This window comes from Pelophylax lessonae (assembly GCF_965119305.1).
Source record: "Pelophylax lessonae genome assembly, chromosome: 7".
NCBI lineage: Eukaryota > Metazoa > Chordata > Amphibia > Anura > Ranidae > Pelophylax > Pelophylax lessonae.
The window spans coordinates 189,878,797-189,901,310 of NC_138774.1; the positions used below are offsets into that span (position 1 = coordinate 189,878,797).

The window sequence follows — 22,514 nt, forward strand, 5'->3', positions numbered from 1 at the left end:
TTTTTCTGATCAACGGGAGGAAAACTCCCTGAGGAGGCTACGAGGATGCTGAGGATTGTGTTATCAGCAGCCTAACATTCATTAATTCATTAGGAGCTTTTAAGGGAGTGAGCCCTGATATTCACCAGGAGGATATTTCTTTAATAAAAAAACCCACACGTCCGACCAGCTCACTTAGTGAGATTAAACAATAGAAGAAACAAAGGCACACTCATTAATTTACTAGATGGCCATTTTTTGAGCTGTTGATAAAATGCTAAACTGTTCTTCAATTTGTGATTGTTTGGGATTAATGGTGCCCTTTATTATTTGCAAAGAATTTAGGATGCGAAGAGCCTTTCAGATAGTCCAGCAAGCTTGATATTAGGCAGACAGGTTGGAATGTCTCCAGGCATTTGTTGCCTGTCCTTGGGACATGGTTTTGTTTTAATAAAAAGTTCTCTGTGGCCTCTGTGGAATTTACGTTTCCTCCCAGTACTGCACTCAGAAAACATGCAACATTAACATATAGATGTCTATATCAGTATTTATTTACATATGTATATATAATGTGGGAACACATGCTGTTGGGTTTAAAGGTAAAAACACCAAAGTTGAAAATTAAGTTGCAAAAGGCAAACAAGGTTTATGCTTTATCTGCTCAAGGCTACTAGTTTTCACCTAATTTTTACTGTAGTGCATCAGGCTGGCTGGTGCACGTATATCAAATATCTCTGTTGATCCGGCCGACATTTGGCCAGTGTGTGCAGCAGCCTGTCCGACAGAAGCTGGCCTAACATCCGGCTTATGTTAAACAGGCATGCTGGAAAACCAGCAGCCGACTGGAATCCGATCACTACTTGCAGCCAATGGCTGCAGGCGCTGATCAGCGTGTCCTGGCAGGGGCCTGTCAGAACATAATAGCACAGCGGAGGAGATCGCTGTACTAACATCGCTTGGGTTAGTACCCACTGGCTGAACAAAAAAACACATTTAGTGTGTACCCTGCATAAGCCACTTGGTCATTTTGTATCTAGCAATGTGGCACCCTGTGAACACTATTTGAGCAAGAAGGTCTTTTTAGCTCCAGTTTCTATAGACACTTTTCTGTTGCAACTTGCAAACCGAGGGAGGGGGGTTGTACTGCGCATAATGCTTTGATGGCAGAGCGGTCTTCTGTGGCACAGGCAGACAAGAAAGGGGGAATTTCTTAAAACTGGAGAGTGCAAAATCTGGTGCAGCTTTGTATGGTAACCAATCAAGCTTCTAACTTCAGCTTGTTCAATTTTGCTTTGACAATACAACCTGGAAGCCTATTGGTTTCTAAGCAGAACTGTACCAGATTTTTCACTCTCCGGTTTTAGTAAATCACTTCCAAGGTGTCTTCAACAAGCACAACTAGAACATCTATAAACTTCCCCATGGTTCATTCCGGTGAAGCCCCAGCCCCCCCCCCTATTTTCTAGGTGATTTGGATTGGCTGCCTACTAGAGTCCTGTTTTTGAGACAAGTGAGATAGCACACCAAGCATACATTGGCAATCTGACTGCTTTCTCACAAGTTACCTGCTGGTGTAGGAAAAGCTTCCCTATGCCTTGGCAGAGCTTTATTCTCCATTGGCCACAATATTTCATTTATTTCTAAGCTATGGATTAAATGCAAATGAACCTGCTTTGTGTACAGTACAGAAACAACAGATATATGTCTCGGGGTCTCTGATATATGTCTGTGAATCAAGTGGCATTGCTAATAAATCCTCTCACCTTTTTCCCTTTCTTTCAGTTGTTTGATAATGGCCCCTGAACAGTGCCCATGGCATATAGAGGTATGTGGAAGGTATCCAAAAAACCCACCAAATTTGCGTGCTCCCTAAGTGAGTTGAAAATTACAAGAATACATTATTTTTTGATTGCTTATGGAGAGTTTGTTTACACAAATTACTGTTTAAAAAAAAATTAACGATTTCTAAAAGGATTTTTCTTTGTACATAACATTATGTAACTGTAACGCTGTTGGAACGTGTTGGAAATAGATGGAATTAAAAAGATGTCTGTTTTTTTGCCCAGCTTTGGACCCATTGCAGAAATGATATATTTTCAGATGTCGATTGACATCTGTTGTGATGAAGACCATCTGGAGCCATGTATACTGGGTGAAAATATATTAACTCCTTCATTATTTCAAATTTCCCCACTCACAAGTATATCTGCCTTCCACCCTGGAGATAAAACAGGACCTGTTTGGTTACGAGTGGAAATTCAATAACTTTTCCATCACGGGGCATTAAAAAAAAAAAAAAGTCTTCTTCTAAACGTATTATATGTGCTGCTAATGACAGGTCTGTGTGTTACTTTACTTCTTCCCTGGTTTGCAGATGAGCCGAGGAGCACTTATAATAAAGCCTGGACTAAAATTATGTTTTGTTTATCGAAAAACACAATTTTACCTCATTTCAGAATGTTTTAGGGCATCTTTAAAAACAGACCTGTCGCAATTTACAGCTAAGACCTTCATGCTGTTCATATGGAATGCTGCTGCAACTTATATCTTATAGAATATAGTTTCCTCTCCAATCCAACGTGCGTGCAATAAATTCTTTCATTTAGATCATGTATATAAATGGACTTAGCCCATAGTTAACAATTTAGGGTCATACAGATGCATAGAGCATGTAGTGCTGTATGCAGCAGTATAGAAGGCCATGGGCCCATTAACACAGCTTCCCCTGGCAGAATTGAAAAAATAGAACAAAGCTGCGTCTGGGGGCCATGTTTTATGCTGTACATATGTAAGAGTTTGTGGTAACATATACATACATACACAGTGCAGCGTGAATAGACCCTATTGGCTGTGCTCCTGCTCAGGAGCGACATGTAAATATTAACATTGGGTATATATACTGTGCACTCTGCAAGTGCAGTTGCACTAATTTTCCCCAGAGCTTAGTAAATGTGGTAAAGCTCTGCTGATTTCAAACATTTAGTCATGTGCAAGCAAAAATGCTTGTTTTATTAAATTTTCCTTGCACTTGGTTCTTGAAGTGAAGCTTTACCACATTACATTTACTAAGGAAAATTAGTGTAACTTTACTTGCAATGTGCACAGCCTATTTTCCTTTAGTAAATCAACCCCAAGGTGTAGCAAGCGGCACTGCTGCTAAATACACTCTATTGATAAGTGTAAAGAGGAAAGGATTGCCGCTACTCCTGACCAGCCTAGGTGACTAAATCATAAGGAGTGGCCTCAGCCTACATGTCTCCACCACACCCTGATGCATTTCGCCCTGCCCACCGGGGCATAGTCATGACTGTGTGGTGGAGACATGTATGCTGAGGCCGCTCCTTTGGCTCCATTCACACTTGGGCGTTTTTGAGTGTTTTTCAGCTCCAAAAACGCTAAAAAAAAAAACGTTCCTAAACGCCCAACAAGTAAAACCCCATTCATTTAAATGGCCCCTGTTCACATCTGAGCGTTTTGCAAAATGCCTGTAGCTGAAAAAAGTACATGAGCTTCTTTTTGGGCTGATTACCAGCGTTTTTGATAAATGTCAATGCCTGCCTCCAAAAACGCCTGAAAATCGGGATAAAAATCGCTGTAATAAACGCGGTAAAACGCTACGCTCAAGTGTGAATGCAGCCTTATGGTAAAGTCTCCTAGGACGGTCAGGAGTAGCGGCAATTCTTTCCTATTTGCACTTACTAGCTCTCTGGATTGGTATCGAGATAAGCCTGCACCCCAAGTTCTGGGACACAGGGATATGCTTTCTTCTATACTTTAGGCAGGGCCAAAAGCAATAGAACAGGTTGCATTCTGTTATTGTTAACATGTTGGTCTTGGATAATTTATGCAGTGGCAGCGCATACGCATAATGATCTTGGTTTTTAGTCATTCTGAATGTGCCTTGATCATTACACATATGCATGCTGCTGCTGCTGCATGAATGGCTTCTTTAGGGGTGACATGGAAACATCAGTAGTGTGTAATCAGCAGCCAATAGGATCCATTTACACTGTGCGCTATACATATGTAAATGTTGGCACAAGGGTTAAATGTGTACAGTGTATGGACTTTTTGCACATGATCTTGTGGCATAAATCAATACTATTGTTTAAATGAGCTCTTAAAAAAATTATACTATAATAACTGAAAAATTGGCTTCCATAATACAGTAGTAGTAGGAAAGAAAGGTTCAATGGTGGATTTTTTTTCTCATTGCACAACTGCCATTTTTAAGTGCTTTAAAGTGTTATCATGGGAGGCAGTTTGCACAGACACAGTTTAAGGCTACATACACTCGGTGCCTAGCACTGTTGCGAATGACAGCAGCAAGAATCTGCCAATTCCTGAAGCTGTTTTTTCATGCTGTAAGTGGCTAGTTGCAGTGGAAGTCTGCAAAGACCAAAGACAGCGATTTTACCTTCAGTGATAGCTGCTAGACGCACACAAGTTAGCAGATTCTTGACGCTCTCATTCGCACTGGTGCTAGTCACCCATACGAATTTATCTAAAACTTAGGAGTATAATAAATTACTTTTTATTACAAAAGAGTTTAAAAAATATTGGGCAAGCAGTGCAAGTTACTTAACTTAGGCCTAATTGGTTCTCTTTTATTGGTTAAAGTGGACAGCCAGGACATTTTTTATTTTAATGTATTCCGTACATTAAGGTAAAAAATGTCCCAGTATTTGTATCACCCCCTCACTCCTCCTTATACTTACCCTCACTCGATCTGGCACCATGCCTGTCTCTAGTGGCTCTCTCCTCTTTCCCTGCATTCACAGGACAGAGCGGCAGCAGAAAGAGCCATTGGTGCCTGCTACTGTCAATCATATCCCATGAGCAGAGAGTGGGAGCTGGGAGGCAGGGCTGAGCCTTGCTGTGTGTGTGTCTATGGATGCACACAGCCTAGCTCTAGATCGAGTCTGCAAGTGCATCTCCATAGGTGGCACACAGAGAAGAGGAGGAGCCAGGAGCACTGGCAGGGGACCCCAGAAGTGGAGATTTGGAGCCACTCCGCAGGTAAGTATAACATGTTTGCTATTAAAAACAAAAAAAATATCTAAACCTTTGCAATAACTTTAACATCTTCCATTGGCATTGAACTAACTTTGCCAGGTGATCAGCCCCATTATATGTCAGTCCTTTGCTTTTAGTTTCCAAAGTGTTGCTGAAGGAGCCCCTGAAATTCAGGAAGTGCAGTATGCATATACTGACTTTTCAAAAAGGTAAAATGTGAAGCAAGCCCCCCATCACATTCTTTTTTTGGGCTTTATTTCCTTTTTTTTTCATCTGGTGATTTAACCAGTTAGCCCCCGTTCACACTAAGGCGACCTGTGAGGCGACCTGGTCGCCTCACAGGTCGCCGTAGGTTGCCTCCCATAGGGAAGCTGCGGACCCGTTCTAATAGGAGCGACACAAGTCGCTCCGACTTAGAAAAAGGGTCCGGAGCTTCTTTGGGGCGACCGCCATAGACTTCAATGTTATGAAGTCCGTGGCGGCCGCTCCGAGGTCCTCGGAGGTCGCCACCTGAAGTCGGATCGCTTGCATGTGAACGGGGGCTAAGTCTGGTTTTTTTTTGTTTTTTTTTAACAAAACAAGCTGTCCTGCAGGTGTAGCAATTAGAATGTTTAAACAAACTATTACTGGCAGGAATGCTTACAATGATCAGCTTTATTTATGTATCCCAAAAAGAAAACAAACTTTTGCTGTAACTGCTTGTGTAACTGCAGTGTGAGCTGGGGTTTGGCCTCAATATGTTTGTGTATCTAAATCTGCTAGTACATCTAACACTCCCCTTTAATCCAAATGCTGCTGTCCAAAGGTGCCTCTGAGTTCCTTTATCCTGAGTGGGGACAAGAGGTGTGTTACTGGCAAGATAACCAGGTAAAAACAGAGGGAAAAATAAAAAGGAAATGAATACAAATAACACATCTAATGATTGTTAAGCTGCAGTATACTACAGTTTAGTTTTGGGTTTAATACCACTTTAACTGTTTCTTCCAAAACTTTTACATTCAAGGCATGCTATGAAGGATCACTGTCACAGTTTTTGTTCTTAACAGAACTGTCCATCCATCAAACAGCTGATGTCATAACTGATCACATGTGCAGCACCATGACAACTACAGATCAAACAGACTAAAGCTGGCTATACACAGATCAAAATTTGTCTGGTTCAGCAGGGACCAACCAAATTTCGATCCATGTATGGCCAGGGAGGTTGTACAGAAGCCGATCTCCTGATTGACTGCTGTGCAACCACCTTGTCGGATTTTTGCTGCTCGATCAGCCCTATCGGTTGTATTCTATGTCTGATCAGAATATTCTGATGATGGGGAAGTCTGCTAGCTGTCAGAATACAATAGCTCAGCGGAAATCAAGTGTGTGAGTGGGCTGATATATGGGCTTCCTTAAATGGCAGCTTCCTTGGCTGTTAAAGTGGAACTAAACCCATCAATTTAACAATTTCAAAAAACAGTTACAATCCCGGCACACTGTCACATTTGATTGTGCTCTCAACCAAACTGTCAAACCATCAAATGACTGGTGTCATAACTGATCACATGTGCAGAGCCATGGCAGTTGAAGATCAAACAGAGGCCAAGATGGCAGCTTCCTTGGCTGAAAATGATGGGAGGGTTTATTTCCACTTTAAGGGTAGGAGGGTTTGTTGTTGTTGTTGTTCAGTAGTTTAGTAATGTCCGACTCTTCATGACTCCACGAACCTTAGCGCGCCAGGCTTTTCTGTCCTCCACTGCCTCCCGGAGCTTGCTTAAAGTGATTGCAAAGTCTCCTTTTTTAAAAAAAAATAAAAATAACAAACATGTTATACTTACCTCCTCTGTACAGTTGATTTTGCACAGAGTAGCCAAGATCCTCCTCTTCCCGGGTCCCTGTTCTGCTCTCCTGGCCCCTCCCTCTTGTTGAGTGCCACCACAGCAAGCAGCTTGCTATGGGGGCATCTGAGCCCATTCACAGCTCCCTGTCTCCATTCAGACACGCAGCTGTGGCCCGGCCCGGCCTCCTTTCCCCTCATTGGCGGACTGACTTTGATTGACATGTATGTGAATGTAAGAGTTTTACAATGCCTCATGGGATGTGTAGTTTTGCAACAGCTGCAGGGCCTTAGTTTGGGAATCTCTGACCTAGAGGATGGGTAATTCAGCACAATCTCGGTATTTGCGGACGATACTAAGCAAAGCAGGGCAATAACTTTCTATGCAGGACGTGGTAACCTTACAAGCAGACCTGAACAAAATAATGGGGTGGGCAACTACATGGCAGATAAGGTTTAATGTTGAAAAATGTAAGATAATGCACTTGGGTGTCTGAAACACGAACACAAGTTACTCGCTAGCGGGGGAACCTCTGGGTGAATCTAAGATGGAAAAGGATCTGGGGGTCCTAGTCGACAACGGGCAGTGGCATGCAATGCCAAGCCGCTGCAAGCAAAGCCAACAGAAAACTGGCATGTATAAAAAAGGGATTCACTCCAGAAATAAAGAGATTATTCTCCCACTTTACAAGACTCTGGTCCAGCCATATCTTGAATATGCCATCCAGTTCTGGGCACCGGTCCTCAGAAAGGATGTGCTGGAACTGGAGAGTGTCCAGGAAGGGCAACAAAAATTATTAGGGGAATGGAGGACATCAGCTATGAGGAAAGACTGCAAGCATTGAACTTATTCTCTCTGGAGAAGAGACGCTTGAGGGAGGATATGATATCAATGTAAAAGTACTGTATTGGTGCCCAAACATAAGGAACAAACTATTCAGAGAAAGGGAATACAATAAGACACGTGGCCACTCATTAAAATTAGAAGAAAAGCGGTTTAACCTTAAACTACGTAAGGGATTCTTTACTGTCAGAGCAGTAAGGATGAGGAATTCTCTTCCACAAGCAGTCGTATCAGCAGGGAGCATCGATAATTTCAAAAAACTATTAGATGGACACCTTAAAGACCACAACATACAGGGGTATACAATGTAAGGTTAACAGCAAACACACACGCACGTTATGGGTTGAACTGGATGGACTGATGTCTTTTTTCAACCTCACTAACCATGTAACTATGCATTAAGGAAAAAAAAAAACCTTCTGACTTTACAACCACTTTAACTTCATGTTCATTGTTTCGATAATGCTATCTATCCAACTTGTTTTCTGTCATCCTCTTCTCCTTTTTCCTTCCATGTTTCCCAGCATCAGGGTCTTTTCGAATGAGTCCTCTGTTCACATTAGGTGGCCAAAGTATTCAAGTTTCCGCTTCAGGATCTGTCCTTCCAGTGAATATTCAGGGTTGAATTCAGTCCAAGGGACATTCAAGAGTCTTCTCCAACACCACAGTTCAAAAGCATCTATTCTTTGACATTCAGCCTTCCTTATGGTCCAACTTTCACAGCCATAGGTTACTACTTGGAAAATCATAGCTTTGACTATATGGCCCTTTGTTGTTAGGGTGATGTCTCTGTTTTTTATAATGTCTATGCTTGCCATTGCTTTCCCCCTAAGAAGCAAGCATCTCTTAATTTCAATGCTACAGTCACCGCCTGCCGTGATCTTGGAGTCTAGGAAGATAAAAATCTGTCACTGTTTCCATTTTTTGTCCTTCTATTTGCCAAGGAGTGATGGGACCGGATGCAATGATCTTAGTTTTCTTAATATAAATATATGGAAAACGTTGCACTGCTATGGTAAATTGAACGTCATCAGATGTAAAAAAAATGAGTAATGTGAATTGCTGCTTCCACCGTGTTCAAGTACTCATACACTTGAATATATATATATATATATATATATATATATAATTCTAATACATAGGAGTGTCTTTTCTTAACAATAAACTAAAATTGACACCATAAATAATAATTATCTCAATAGTGATGATCTATAATAAAGTCTGTTAATGCATGCAGTGCTTCTTCATTAAGACCAAATACAATTGAGTGACTGTTGCAACAAGGTGCTTCTTCATTAAAAGAAAAAAAAAAAAGTGCTTAGTGCCAAATCCTTCCACCTGCTAGGGCACCTTTGTGTGCAGTGCATACTCACCTGCAGCACAAAGGGTTTGTGCAAAAAGAAGTCAATATTCTTACACTTAGGGACTCATCAGCTTTCACTAAAATCCTCCTCTTATTACAGTGAATCGGCTCCACGGTCAGGGCTGGCCCAAGACATTGTGGTGCCTGGGTCCAAGACTGAAATCCCCCCCGCAAAAAAAAACAAATCACTCCCTGCAAAAGGCCCCCACATCCATTATTTTATGCCATGAGAGGGTGAGAGAGAGAGGGGGTGAGAGAGAAAGGTGGGAGTGAGAGAAAAAGGGGGGTGAGATAGATAGAGAGAGAGAGAGAGGGGAGTAAGAGAGAGGGGGGCTGAAAGGGGGTGAGAGAGGGAAGGGGGAGTGATAGAGAGAAGGGGGAGTGAGAGAGAGGAGGGTGAGGAAGAGGGGGTGAGAGAGAGGGGGGTTGAGAGAGAGGGGTGATAGAGAGAGGGAAAGGGGGTGATAGGGGTGGGTGAGAGAGAAAGGGGTGAGTGTAAGAGAGAGGGAGTAAGTGTGAGAGAGGGGGGGGGTTGAGAGATGGGGGAGTGAGAGAGAGAGGGGTGGAGTCTGAGAGAGGGGGTGAGACAGAGAGGGGGGCTGAGCGAGAAGGTGGGGGAGAGGGGGTGAGTGTAAGAGAGATGGGTTGAGAGACATGGGGGGCTGAGAGACATGAAAGTGAGAGAGAGAGGGGTAGAGTGTGAGAGAGGGGTATGGAGTGTGAGAGAGAGAGGGGGACTGAGAGGGGGGGTGGGTGAGAGAGAGGGAGTGAGTGTAAGAGTCAGGGAATGAGAGAGAGGGGGCCTGAAAGACAGGGGGGGCTGAGAGACAGGAGGGCTTAGAGACTGGGGGGAGTGAGAGATAGAGAGAGAGGGATAATGTGTAAGAGAGATGGGGGGAGAGAGACCACATAGCCATGTCCCTATCTGAAGTCCCTCCTCTGCCCCCACCCCCCATGCAGGCTCTGTGTGTGGATAGGTATGTGTAGGATGCCCAGTACCTGATGGCAAGCAGCGGGCAGTGCTCAATCTCCTTCTGGAGGTGCGCTCATTGCCCTGGTAGCCTTCCACTCGTCCTCTTCCTCCGGCTCCCCATCAGCCTTTCTTCCCCGTTCTTAGTTGATCTTGGAGCAGAGAGGAGGCTGGAGGAATCCAGGTTCTGGGAGCGCCGGGGGGCTGCGCACGCTCCTGCTCGTCTCTTCGATGGTCAGGAAAGGGGGGGAGCTCTTCTCCCTCCTAGGCTTTCGCAGGTCTAACCACCCTCCTCGCCACCTTCACCAAATCCCCACGACCTCGCCGCTGTTTACTGCCATGCTCCCACTGCCACCGAGCTCTGCATGAAAACAAGTGGCTCAAGGGATTATGTTAGGCACTCTGCCGCCCCTCTCCAAATGCCGCCTGGGTTCAATGGACCCAGTAGGACCCATAGTAGGACTAGACCTGTCCACGGTTATGCAAATGAAAAAGGAAATTCCATAGTGCAGTATCCTTAAAATAATTTATTTAGCATAATAGTGATCCAGAAAACTCACATTTATGATGTGTAAAACAGGCATTGATATTGCAATCTGTGCTATCCTGTTCAAATCTGCCACAATGGCGCCTGACTCTCTGGCTCCTTGGGTCAGATCGCAGTAAAACAGCTGAGTCTGACGTCACTGACTCCTCCTATGCGTTACGTCATAGGACACGTGAATTCCTCAGGGCGGGAGCTAAGTGACAAATGCCAGAACTAAATACTCGCCGGCTTGTGTCAGTAACGTTGCTATAGTAATGTCTCCTCAGCTGCTCAGTGCGATGTTACAACTTATACAGTACTCTTCTTGCTACATTAATTTCCTATAAGTTACCTATTCTAACTGCACCTGAGACTGCACAATTATTTAGAATAATAAAATACTTCTTAATCTCCCTGGCGGTATTCCGGAGTGTGGCTCGGGGTGGGATTTCACTGCCATAAGCGGTAACCCCGAGCCACACTCGGGGTACCGCCAGGGAGCATCGCTGGATCCTTGTAGAGGTTACTTACCTTGTCACCGGGATCCAGCGATGTGTCCCTTCGGCATACGGTGGCCGGATCTTCCGCCCGATGTTGTAGAGCCCCGGCTTCCGTCTCCTGTGACGTGACGCTCGCAGGGGGGTGGAACCGGTGGCAAATTTGAAAAGTTATACACACAAGCACACTGATTTCATTGCAAAATAAAATAAACTGATATTAGTTTGCCCCCCAGTGCCCTTTCCTGCAGTTTTACTGTACTTTTTATATACGTGTGTATATACATATATATATATATATATATATATATATATATATATATATATATATATATATATACTCTTTAACTTATTTATAGTTATTTATTATATTATCATTTTTGATTTTGTGTTTCAAACTTTATCATACCCGAGATGTTCTAAAGAAGAACGCACAATAAAAAAAAATCTTATAGCAAAATAATTGTACCGCTTTCAGCACCTAAAATCGGAAAGAATCATACCGCCAGGGAGGTTAAAAGCAATGCATACATTTTAATAAAGATGAAAAAAAATTAAAGTTTAAAAATAAATCTATAATAAATCTTAAATATATAAAATTATTTAAAATTTATGAAATCCTCTAAGAGGAGAGCGTGTGGGGCTGTGAAATGTGATTATTCTTGGAGGTGAAATCAACCCGTAAATATCATTTTCTACTTAAAGCGGTAGTATGCCGCTTTTTTTTACTTTTACCTACAGGTAAGCCTATAATAAGGCTTACCTGTAGGTACAATTAATATCTCCTAAACCGGCACGGTTTAGGAGATATTTGCAGTGCATGCAGCCGCTCACGAGAGCCGCGCATGCGCTCTGAAGGTCCGGCGGACCTTCAGCTTCCCTTGCCGGGAGCTTGCTGGAAAATCACTCCCGCGCGTGACGTCATCGCGGCTCCGGCCAATCACAGCGCCGGAGCCGCCGAACCCGGAAGAGACGGCGAGGGATCATGGCAGCGCCCGCAGCGATGTCCGGGGGTCCGTGTCGGGGCTTCATTCTGAGGTAAGTAATACATAATGAGCTAGTTTGCAATGCATACTAGTTCATTATGCCTTTATCTTGCAGGTTTTTTTTTTTTGTGCTTTTGGGTTTACAACCGCTTTAATAAATTGGCATGTAATATGATTCACAAATACAGTAAGAGCCGGTTCACACTGGGGCGACTTGTCAGGCGACCTGGTCGCCTGACAAGTCGCCGTGGGTCGCCTGCCATAGATTAGCACAGGACCCGTTCTAATAGGAGCGACATAAGTCGCTCCAACTTAGAAAAAGGGTCCTGTACTACTTTGGGGAGACCTGGAGCGACCTGCATTGACTTCAATGATATGAAGTCCGTGCATGCCGCTCCGAGCACCGCGACTTCACAGGTCGCCCCGGCAAGTCGGGTCGCGCCTATGTGAACCGGCTCTTTAAGGTACTAAATAACTGACCTAATTTGTGTTCGATGATAAACAGACTGATTGCTTATAAATAAAGAAGGAAATGTTTATTTTCGCTAACTAATAATAATAGGATTAGTACCCACATATTAACCCCTTCTAGGCATTATAACAAGTACATAGTACAGATAGAAGCAGAAACCTAGATGTTGAACATGTTCTATATTCTGGATCAATAATTGGATATAAAGCAATTCAAATCAAAGTCAATGTTTAATCCTCGGGACTGGAGGGTACCCAGTTCAAAAATCCAGTAAGACTCGCGCTTGCTTATCTCGATAACTTTATTTCTTCCCCTCCAATTTGGTTTATATTTATCGATTGCCCAGAACTGTAAGGGTCCTTTCACACGGCCGCTCCGTGTGTCCGCAAATCATCCCATCCGTTTGCGGATGATTTGCGGACATTATGTAAGTGAATGGCATTGCGGATGTCAGCGGAATACCATCCGCTGACATCCGATTTTCCTCCTTTCAGTTCTGTTCCGTTTTTTCGAATGGAACAGAACCCTATTTTTTCATCCGTGAAAAAATGGAAAGGAAGGAAATCCGCTGACATCCGCAATGCCATATACTTACATTATGTCCGCATATCATCCGCAAACGGATGGGATGATATGCAGGCACACGGAGCGGATGACACAAATGTCATCCGCTCCGTGGAAAAAAAAAAGTCCCGCAGCGGAGCGGCCGTGTGAAAGGACCCTAACAAAGTGGGTTCTTTATTATGATGCTCTAAAAAATATCTGGATATGTTGTGTTTTGGAAATCCTTTTATGATGTTCTGTATATGCTCTTTAATTCTCTTCTACATTGGCCTCTTAGTTCTGTCCACATACTATTTTTGGCATGGGCACTGTAGTACATAGATGTAAACTGGTTGCATTTTTTTCAATTTCTGTTGGTTTTTTCGGCATGCAAAACATCCTTTGCAGGGAAAAAACTTTTCCCTGATAGAAAGTAATATTTTGATTATTTGGGAGATCCACCACATTTTTGGCTATAATATTCTGAAGGGTGGGGGCTCTTCGGTATATAAACCTAGGTTGTTGTGGTACTATTGATTGGAGTTGTCTATCAGCTTTTAGAATAGGCCAATGCTTTCTAAATACTTTATCTACTTGTTTATTATGTATGTGATAATCTAAAATGATTGGTACGTCTACTGCAAATGTTTCTTTTTTCGAACGCTCTTGAATGAGTATTTCGTGAGGTATGTTTGCTATTTCATGAATCTTTTCAGTTCTAAACTTAATGTTGTATCCTCTTTCAATAAATCTATGACCTATCATGGTTGCCTGTTAATGATAGTCTGTTATTGTACTACAGTTTCTTTGGAGTTGGACCAGTGGCCTTTTGGGATATTTATTAGCCAGGGTGCAAAATGACAGCTTTCCATTGGTATATAACTGTTCACCTTCTTTAGGAGACTTTTTAGTTCTTCTTCACTTTCTGCCATTAGTGTGGTATCGCCTGTATATCTCAAGTTGCTGATATTTCTCCCTGCAATCTTAATTCCTGCTTGTGATTTATCGATCCTGGCATTTGGATACTGGAATGGGTTGCCATTTCCTTCTCCAGTGGTTCAAGTTTTGTCAGAATTCTACGCTGTGACCTGTCCAATCTTGGCTGGGCCTACATGGCATAGCTCATAGCTTCACTGAATCACGCAAGCCCCTTTGCCATGGCAAGGCGGTGATCCATAAAGGTGAGGAGGGTTTAGTACCACTTTAACTGCCAAATTGTATTTATATTGCACTACATTTGTATATAACCTTTAAATGATCACATTTGTTATTTTAAAATGTTCGTATAATGTAATGAAATTGTGATGAAAAAATTTACCAGTTGGTTTAATTGTCTATATTTAAAGTCTAATCCAAGGATAAGATTTATTGTCATTGTAAACACATTCACAATTTCAATACTACTCTGCGCATTTATACATAAAATTTGACCACCACACGCACATTTACCATACAAAAAAAAACGCGATTTCACAGAAAAATGTTATAAACATGAAGTCCATTCGCCAATGAATTAAACACATTACTTACAGCATTTAAGGGCAAATTGATCTATAAAATTTTGTGATGTCACTATTGTCCCCAGTCTTTGCAGCCAAATCCGGATGTAGGATGGAATAGGTACCTAACATAATTTTCTGCCATATCTTGGACTGCAATCTATACTACATGTCCCATAGTTTATAGGGATAGTTGTCACAGCTGTAGATGGTGATAGGTCAGTTCCTTTCTCCTCCATCACTGGCTGCCCATATAGCCATTCATGCACAGGTACAGCTGGTGCTAGAGGGTAGAGCTTGCAATCAGTGCAAAGAGCTAGGTGGTAAGAGGCAGGGAAAACATTAAAGTAGAACTAAAGGCACATTTTTTTTTCTCTTTCGTTCATTTACGGACACAGCTCCTGATCTTCATAACCATTGGGTTATACTGCCTCTTACAGGAGTAGGACACTTGGCAGAAAAAGAATCTGGCTACACCTATGGGCTGTCCCAGGGGGGTATACTCCCTCTCTCTGTTATAGGTACTCAGTTTTTTTCTGCCTAGTCAGGAGTAAGGACTTGGTTTCTTGCTGGGATCCCTGGTCCTTGGCAATTTTTTTCTTTTTAGTTAGAACTTTTTTTCTCCTGTTTTTTCCTGTGAGATCTACAATCAACTCCCGGACTAGCCAGCGAGCCTCAACATAGCCTCACTCCACAACAGGGGCTGGCCTGCGAGTTAGTCAGGTCCATAAATATTGGGACATCGACACAGTTCTAATCTTTTTGGCTCTATACACCACCACAATGGATTTGAAATGAAACAAACAAGATGTGCTTTAACTGCAGACTTTCAGCTTTAATTTGAGGGTATTTACATCCAAATCAGGTAAACGACATGCCTCCTACTTTTTAAGGGACCAAAAGTAATGGGACAGATTAACTATCATAAATCAAAATTTCACTTTTTAATACTTGGTTACAAATCCTTTGCAGTCAATTACAGCCTGAAGTCTGAAACGCATAGACATCACCAGACGCTGGGTTTCATCCCTGGTGATGCTCTGCCAGGCCTCTACTGCAACTGTCTTTATTTCCTGCTTGTTCTTGGGGCATTTTCCCTTCAGTTTTGTCTTCAGCAAGTGAAATGCATGCTCAATTGGATTCAGGTCAGATGATTGACTTGGCCATTGCATAACATTCCACTTTTTTCCCTTAAAAAACTCTTTGGTTGCATTCGCAGTATGCTTCGGGTCATTGTCCATCTGCACTGTGAAGCGCCGTCCAATGAGTTCTGAAGCATTTGGCTGAATATGAGCAGATAATTGCCTGAAACACTTCAGAATTCATCCTGCTGCTTTTGTCAGCAGTCACATCATCAATAAATACAAGAGAACCAGTACATTGGCAGCCATACATGCTCACGCCATGACGCTACCACCACCATGCTTCACTGATGAGGTGGTATGCTTTGGATCATGAGCAGTTCCTTTCCTTCTCCATACTCTTCTTTTCCCATCACTCTGGTACAAGTTGATCTTGGTCTCATCTGTCCATAGGATGTTGTTCCAAAACTGTGAAGGCTTTTTTAGAGGTTGTTTGGCAAACTCTAATCTGGCCTTCCTGTTTTTGAGGCTCACCAATGGTTTACATCTTGTGGTGAACCCTCTGTATTCACTCTGGTGAAGTCTTCTCTTGATTGTTGACTTTGACACACATATTCCTACCTCCTGGAGAGTGTTCTTGATCTGGCCAACTGTTGTGAAGGGTGTTTTCTTCACCAGGGAAAGAATTCTTTGGTCATCCACCACAGTTGTTTTCCATGGTCTTCCGGGTCTTTTGGTGTTGCTGAGCTCACCGGTGCTTTTTTTTTTTTTTTTTTAAGGATGTTCCAAACAGTTGATTTGGCCACACCTAATGTTTTTGCTTTCTCTCTGATTGGTTTGTTTTGTTTTTTCAGCCTAATGATGGCTTGCTTCACTGATAGTGACAGCTCTTTGAATCTCATATTGAGAGTTGACAGCAACAGATTCCAAAAGCACACTTGAAATGAACTCTGGGCCTTTCATCTGCTCCTTGTAAATGGGATAATGAGGGAATAACACACACCTAGCCAAATTTAAGCTGAAAGTCTGCAGTTAAAGCACATCTTGTTTGTTTCATTTCACATCCATTGTGGTGGTGTATAGAGCCAAAAAGATTAGAATTGTGTTGATGTCCCAATATTTATGGACCTGACTGTAAATGCCTCGTGAGGTCGCATACGACCGGGTCTCTCGGTTGAGTCGCAGTGTTCTATCTAGCCTACAGCCCTCCATTTCAATGGCGATGGGTTCTGTCCTGGTATGGTGAGTAGCTGTCCTCCCCTCTCCCCCTGGAGGGTTTTGGGGTAGACGTGGGCCCCTCCTTGGGACAGTTGGACCCCCGGGTTCCCCCTCCCTCCCATCAGGCACCCCCCTTTCATCTGTCCCCCATCCTACCTCTCTATCCCCCCCTCCACATATGCTGGGGCTGTGTGGGTGGTCTGGGCCACCTCCTGGGGTGGGGGGCAGGGTGCTATGCTGTCAAAGGGGGCCGGGGGGGTTGCGCCGCTGGCGACTGGACGATCGGCTGTCAGGGCCCTTGTCCTGCCTGGGTCTGTCCTTTAGGTCTAGGGATCCGTCCTGGGTCCATTTTGCTGTAGTCTGTGTGTTTCTATGCGCGGCGGCCATGTTTGTGTAGTTCAGTGGCCATTTTGCGGTGGTTTGCCATTGAAAATATCGACGACCATGACAGTGGAGCCCTGTAGGCGGCAATTTCGGCAGTGGGAGCCCCTCCTCATCCCCTGATGTTGAATCCTGTATCTGTTTCCTTGCTGATTGCCGCGCATGGAGTGCAGATAATCCTGGTGGCTGCAGGTGACTGTTTCTGCTGGGTGGTGATTCTGGTTGGGTTCTCTGCTGAGGATGGCGTGGTGCTTGTGCCTGGCTACTGGGTGGTGCTGCCAGCAAGATGGGGGTGTTCCCTTTGAAGTGTTTTACACCCTTTGTGGGATCCCCCTGGTGACTCATGGAGTCTTTAGAGCACTTCTCCCACCTGATCCACTCTCTGAGGCTGCGGGGCCCTCTGGGTCACAACCATCCATCGATGCACTGACGGCGGTCCTGGAGTCCTTTGTGTCCCAGGTGGAGGTGGCTTTCTGGCGACGGGCTAGCAAAAAGCACCCCCCACCTTCCCCTGCCTCATCTGTCTCATCAGATCCTAAATCTGATTCGACCACCGCTGACATGGGTCACCCACGCGCCCGGAATCCTGTGATAGTGAGGATGATTCCTCCACATCTGCAACTGTGCATGAAAAGGCACTGGTGAAAGCACTGATTGAATGTATGTGTGAGACCTTGAAGATGGAGGACGCAGCTTCAGCTGCGATGGAGGCTCTCTTTGGCACTCACAAGCCATCCAGAGCGGCAAAGGTGTTTCCTTTCCCCACCTATTTTGACAGAATTGTCGCTAAAGAGTGGAGACGACCAAAGCATCCCCTTAGCGATTTTCTAGGCCTTACCCCTATGAGTAGTCCCTTATTAAGAAGTGGACTGTTCCACTGGTGGTGGACCCATCCGGTTTCCAGATTAAACAGGGCAACCATGATTCCAGTTAAAGAGTCCCCGGCCTTTAAGGATCCGGCTGACAGAAAGGCGGAGGCTGTGGCCCGCAATATGTACACTCTGGCTGGTTCGGCACTGAGACCGGTATTCACCATTGCCCTGGTGTTGCAAACTTTGACCAAGTGGACTGAGCTTTTACGCTGTTACCTGGAGGGAGAACAGCTCCCCCCTGCCTTTGCTGAGCTGGTGGCGGACCAGCTGGTCCAGGGGCTGCAGTTTATGTGTGGTGCTTCTTTCGATGCGACTCCCATAGTGGCTCGGCTCTCTGTTTCGGCAGTGGTCCTTCGACATGTCTTTTGGCTCAAATGCTAGAAGATCTTCCAAAAAGGCCTTGACTGATCTTCTCTTTTAAGGAGATCGCCTGTTTGGAGCTAACCTGGATGACATCATTAAGGGTGTCACGGGGGGAAAGAGTACCTTTCTTCCGCAGGCTACTAAGGGCAAGGAACCTTGTCGTAGACGTGGGCTCTCCTTCTTGGCTCATAAGAAGTTTTTTCATCCCTCAGGGTCGACTGACAAGGGCTTCAAAAATAGACACCACATAATTCCCCTGCGCTTGAAGGTCGGCCCCAAAGAGGTTCTACTCTAGGATCTCTAGCCAGGCTAAATTGGATAAATGCTGCTTTGCTGCCCCCACAAGACTAGAAAACACATCAGCCAGTTTCTGTGGACTTTTCATTCATGATGTGATACTGTGGGCGCTACTTCGATGTGATATGCCTTTATCAAGCATTTTTTTGTGAGTAACTTTCATATACAATAAAAGCTTCTTACATTGAGGATAATGCACTAGGCCGGTGCGCCCTCTGTTTATTTCTTAATTTCGACTGACAAGGGCCTTTCAGGGCCTCCTCTGGAGGATCCTAACGAACCTGGTCTGGCAAGCCGAGAATGGGCTTCTCCAAACCCGCAGACAAGCCTTCTTCAGCATAAAGGTGTGCCCTCACCCGTATCGGGGGTGGGGGGACGTCTTCGCTGGTTCCTAGACCTGTGGACTTCCCTGTTACAAGAGAAGCTGGTCCACAAAGTCATTCAGTCTGGCTACAAGATCGAGCTTCGCTTCTGTCCCCCGGCAAGGTTCTTTCCTTCCAACTTGTGCCTCTCCCCGGACCGCTTATAGGGTCTGTTTTAGGGCGGTACAAGACCTGTTGCTTCGAGGGGTGATTTTCCCGGTTCCGACTTCGGAACGTTTTCAGAGTTTTTACTCAAACCTGTTTACAGTTCCCAGAAAGGAAGGCAAGGTGCTTCCAATCCTGGACCTCAAGGCGCTGAACTGCTTTGTGCGGGTGCAGAAGTTCAGGAGTACATTCGCATGGTGGTGGCATCTCTGTGTCAAGGGAATTTTGTTGCCTCTATTGACATCAAGGATGCTTACCTTCACATTCTCACCAGCGCTTCCTCTGCTTTGCCGTGGGAGAGGAGCATTATCAGTTTGTGGCGTTACCCCTTGGGCTCACCTCTGCTCCTCGGTTCTTCACAAAAGTGTTAACCCCGGTGCTAGCTTTGTTACGCCAACGGGGGATCGTGGTACTGGGCTACTTGGACGACCTCCTTCTAACAGCAGAGTCTCCTACTGCTCTGGTGGACAACCTGGAAATCACCATACAAACTCTGCGGGAGTTCTGCAGGATTCTGAATTTTCAGAAGTCTGCTCTGGTTCTGTCCACAAAGCTGGACTATCTGGGTCTGGCTCTTGGCTCAGCCTTGACCAGAGTGCGCCTTCCTCTGGACAAACTCCAGAAATTGCAGGCTGCAATTCGTCTCCTGCTGTCCAGCAGATAGTCATCCCACCGGAATTGCATGCGGGTGCTGGGCCTCCGTTTGCACAGTTTCATACGAGGTCCCTGCAAGGGAGATTATTGCCAAATGGGACAAGACTCTGCAGTCTCCGGACAATCCGATCCGGGGAACGAAGGAGTCCCTTATATGGTGACTTCGCTCTCCGGCGCTCACCGATCAATGTATGGGAACTCGGAGCGATCAGACTGTGTCTGGACCATTGGACGGATTTAGGGATGTCCAGTGCGCATGCAATTGGACAATGCCATGGCCGTGGCTTATGTCAATTACCGGGGGGGCACAAGAAGTGTCCTGGCAGCTCTGGAGGTAGCGGGCATTCTAAGGTGGGCAGAACGGTTCGTTCCAGCCCTCTCCGCTGTACACATTCCCGGGGTGAAAAACTGGCAGGCGGATTACTTCAGTCAGCAGGCGTTGGACCAAGGTGAGTGGTCCCTTCATCCGGAGGTGTTTCATCACGGGATCCTCTGGCGAATGCCACAGATGTGCTGGTGGCCCTGGGGGCTAAGTATCGTCTGATTTATGCCTTCCCTCCTCTCAAGCTTCTGCCAAGACTTCTACGCAGGCAGAAGGGATTCCGGTCATCTTAGTGGCTCTGGACTGGCCTCGCCGGGCTTGGTACGCCGATCTGGTGTGGCTGGTCGCTGATGTTCCTTGGAGGCTTCCTCTCAGGGAGGACCTGGTGTCCCAAGAACCAATCCTCCATCCTGCTTTACAGTCGCTGGCTTTGACGGATTGGCTGCTGAACGCCAGGTTCTGAAGGACACTGTTAAAAGCTAGGAAATCTACTTCTAGGAAGATCTACCATCATACGTGGAAGTTGTACATTGTGTGGTGTGAGTCTCTTGGAGTTCATCTTTGCTGCTTCTCTGTGGCTCGGATCTTGACCTTCCTTCATTGGTGGTTGAACAGAAATTGGCCTTGAGTACCATCAAGGGCCAGGTGTCGGCTTTGGTGGTCTTCTTCCAATGACCCTTGGCCACACTCTCCCCAGAGCGTACCTATTTTTAGGGTGTTTGACAATTGGTTCCTCCAGCGCGGTCTCTGTAGCCGCCTTGGGACCTCAATTTGGTGCTTTTGGTCCTCCAGAAATCTCTGTTTGAGAATCTTCGGGAGATTCCCTTGCTTACATTGTCTCTGATTTCATTTGAATGAAGACATTGTGTTGCCTTCCCTGTTTCCCAAGCCTAAACATCCAAAGGAAATTGCCTTACATGCCTTGGATGTGTTCTTGGCAATTAGGATGTACTTGGCAGATACGGAGTCTTTTAGCAAGTCAGACTCACTATTTGTGCTCAAGGATGGGCCTCGGAAAGGGTTGTCTGCTTCCTCTGCGACAATTTGCAGATGGATCAGACAGACTGTTATTCGGGTTTATTCCATCAGGGGTCAAGTTCTGCCTTCCCTTTCAAGGTGCACTCTACTCGGGCCCTTAGTGCCTCCTGGGCCTTCCGTCATAAGGCGTTAGTGACGCAAGTTTGCAAGGCGGCTACCTGGTCGTCTGATCGCACACTTTTACAAAGTTTTATAAAGTGGATGTGTTGGCGTCTGCAGATGCTTCTTTTGGCCGCAAGGTTTTGCAGGCTGCTGTTTAGAGGACCTGATCCACTTTGAGGGTGTATTGATTTTTTCAGGTGTGCTCTAGTTGTTTTGGTTGAGCTCAGGTTGCCTGGTTGGCTACTGTTTAGCCTTGGGAATTTTATTGTATGTTTAACCACTTCACCCCCGGAAGATTTTACCCACTTCCTGACCTATTTTGCGATTCGGGAATGCGTTACTTTAACGGACAATTGCGCGGTCGTGCGACGCTGTACCTCAATTATAGCTTTCTTTTGGCGGTATTTGATCATCTGTGTGATTTTTTTTTTTTCTTTGTTGCGCTATAAACAAAAAATTAGCGACAATTTTGAAAAAAAAAAAACAATGTTTTTCACTTTCTGCTATATTACATTCCCAAGAAAAAAATGTAAAAATCAAAATTTTTTTAACACCTTAGACCAATTTGTTTTCTGATACCTATTTCTAGTAAAAAAAATCGCAATAAGCATATTTTGATTGGTTTGCGCAAAAGTTATTGCGTCTACTAACTACGGGAAAGATTTTTGTTCAATAATGTTTTTGAGATAAATATGCCATAAGTTACAAAACAATGTCCAAATCGAATCAGTATAAAGGCATAGACATACAGAAACAAAAGTGAACGTGTTAGAAACAACGTGTGAATCATCAACAATAAGTTTCTGAAGTACAGAAAGATAAACAGCATGTATAACACCATAACTGTAAGCATATTTCACTGTTCATCATAAATGATGGTTATAAAGAGCATATTTTAAGAGGGTTAGAGTAAGGAGAGGAGAATGGTAAAAGGAAAGGGAAAAAGAGAAAATAGGAGACAGGATGGAGAAAGGAGGGGGGGGGGGGATGGAGGGAGGCGGCCGGCTCGCATGGCTGGTATCTGTACATAAAGCATAAGAAGACAATATATAGTGTACTATTTAGTTTCATGACATCAGCATAGGTGGAAGAATATGTAAAGGAGAGCCAGCAGGCCCATATCTTATTGGCTCTTTCAGATTGA

General features: G+C 44.5%; 1 protein-coding gene across 2 annotated transcripts in view; it reads left to right on the plus strand.

Annotated features, from left to right (window-relative positions):
- The window catches only part of FAM163B (family with sequence similarity 163 member B), a 163,894-nt gene that overhangs the window by 37,981 nt on the left and 103,399 nt on the right, over positions 1–22,514 (plus strand). Inside the window, exon 1 of one of the 2 annotated variants that reach the window (XM_082262780.1) lies at positions 1,786–1,804. The exons of the other annotated variant lie outside the window; for it this stretch is intronic. The gene's annotated coding sequence lies outside the window, so the exon portion shown is untranslated. Of the gene's footprint in view, positions 1–1,785; positions 1,805–22,514 lie in introns of those variants that run through there. 2 annotated transcript variants of the gene reach the window in all.